The 2,500-nt window shown below is 46.0% G+C and overlaps 1 protein-coding gene across 1 annotated transcript in view; it reads left to right on the forward strand.

The window, feature by feature from the left end:
• The window catches only part of jupb (junction plakoglobin b), a 144,991-nt gene that overhangs the window by 126,042 nt on the left and 16,449 nt on the right, over window positions 1-2,500 (forward strand). The gene's annotated exons all lie outside the window — the stretch shown is intronic.

The following is a 2,500-nucleotide window of genomic DNA, read 5'->3' on the forward strand; positions in this document are numbered from 1 at the left end:
TTGATTGATTGATTGATTGATTGATTGATTGATTAATTGATTACATGAATGGATGAGCAGATTAACAGATAGATAGATAGATAGATTGAGTGCATGAATGAATTATGAATATGAATAATGCTGGTCTGAAGTGAATGCAATGCTGGTTGAAGTTCGGAGACCACCAGCCATGCTTTCATTGTGACCTGGAAACCATTTTGAATTCCACTCAGGTGGTTGTCGTAGCTCGCAAGGACCGATCAAGAATGTATAGAAGAGCAAACAATGAACAGAACAATGAGCAGTCTGCCAGAGCTCAGTTTGACAGCCTCTGTAGTTGAGTGAGCCACACAATGAGTGAGGAGATGTTATTTCCACGTTAAGGGAGTTCTTTCTCCACCTTGTGTGAGGCGTGCGAGAGTCTCCTCGTCTCCATGGCTGTTTCCGCATGACGGCGCGTGATAGACGGAGAGTGACGCCAGTGTTTCCTGTCAAAGCACTTCCCCTCAGGAGAGCGGGCAGATGCCACCGCGCCTGCTGTCTGTTTACCTCGCCGCCGCCTTGTTTGCTCTTCTTTGTCTTTATACATTTAAATGAGAAAGGGAGAGAAAGAGACAGACACAGAGAGAGAGATGGAGAGAGAGAGAAAGAGAGAGGGAACAGGAGTTGTCCTACGGGACAGACGAGTGCTGCATTAACGTGTGGCTGCTACTTTTGCTGCCACATTGTGCTTGAGGCGTTAAAGAGGCTTTTAGAGGCAGTGGGGCGTTGATGAGGGCTCCTGCCCCTCGTTCCCTAGTCTCCTCTCCCTCCACATCCCCACAACACTACCCAACTACCCAACTACCCAACTACCCAACTACCCAGCACCCAGCAGCCCAGCAGCCCGGGCTCGTTACGCAACACACAGGACTAGCGCTGCCGGAGCCTCTAAAAGCTCCCGGATCCCATTCAGACGCCACTGGGAACCTGAGGCAGAACAGAGGTCTGTTCCGTGTGTCTGTCTGCGCACATCAGCACTAACGAGGCGCACTTGACTCCAGTATTGGAGTATTCACACAGCTTTACAGCAGGCGTCAGTACTTGGTGGTCCAAGACGATGTGCATGAAAGGCTCTACCTGTACGCTCAGGTATTTTCCGCTGGAGTGTTAGCTGTGTTGTAACGGCATCCTCTGTCGTATTCTGCTACTTATGTCTTCACTGAATAATATGCTGTTTGGCCAATAAGAAAAAATTTAACACACGCATTAAATCTGTTTTTTTCGTAATGTTCTAATTCATTAGTGCAACACACACCCGGGTCTGTGCAGACGCTAATTACATTAGCAATAGCAGCAGGGTCACACACACCTTGCTCCAACAGAGACAAACAAGCACACACAGAGAGGCTTTCATGCACATAGTCTAGTGGCTGATCATTAATGCAGTGACATGAATACTTTAACTAATTAATTAAATGAGGATGATCACAAAAAACACATTTGAGATTTTAGTATTAGAATAACTACTTTGCATATCTGCAAAAAAATCTCTCTCTCTTCATCTCTCTCTCTCTCACTCACACACACGTACACACACACACATTGCACACACACAGGTCCAGAATTATTGCTTGACTTCAGCTCACTCACCCTCTCATAAACGGCCTTGTCATCCCTCTCCAAGCATGCAACACACTCACCCATACACGCAGGACATGCTTCACTTCCTCCAGTGTGTGTGTGTGTGTGTGTGTGTGTGTGTGTGTGTATGTGTCATTTCATCTATCCAAAGACTACTGATCCAGAAGATGGATTTTACAGTTTTGCCCTGACATGGAGGACATGCATTCGGTGTGTGTGTGTGTGTGTGTGTGTGTGTGTGTGTGTGTGTGTGTCAGTGATGCGCGGGCTGATCCAAATCGAGCGGGCGACCGCGGTCACCCGCGGTCACCCGCGGTTATGGGTCAAGAAAAAATATTTTTAATGATATGCGGGTCATGTTTGGTCGGGTCGGTAAAAAAAATATGCCCTTATTTTTTTGTCATTTAATAACATTTAACATAATTGTCTTTAGAAGAGAAAGACATAGGTTGCAGCATTCCCACTGAAACGCGATTCTATCCCCCACATTTTGTCACGAACATGTAGAAATGCACTTGTTGTTTCTGCGTAGACAGACCCTCGGCTACACTTGACATGCAGTTGTGTTCTGTTCTCAGAGCATGCTTTCTCTGTCTATGATCTGCAGCTTTTTTCTCGAACTGGCCAGCAGAAAGTGGCAGAATCGTCTACTGAGCAGCGAAGTTGCCGATGCAATGCGTGCTTCTCAAGTCTGATAATTTGCAGCAAGATCGAATGGTATGGAAAGAAAAATAAACTAAAAGTTTCCCAAATCAGGAAATACTTCTTAATTTAATGTCATCAAGGCATATAGCCTACAATTGGTATGAGCATACAATGTGCGTCCTTGCGCAACTTATATAGGCCTAGTGGCTCGTTGGAAAGCCCCACGTCTGCTCTTCCCCACGTCGTGCAATAA

Source organism: Sardina pilchardus, chromosome 3 (genome assembly GCF_963854185.1).
Source record: "Sardina pilchardus chromosome 3, fSarPil1.1, whole genome shotgun sequence".
Taxonomy (NCBI): domain Eukaryota; kingdom Metazoa; phylum Chordata; class Actinopteri; order Clupeiformes; family Clupeidae; genus Sardina; species Sardina pilchardus.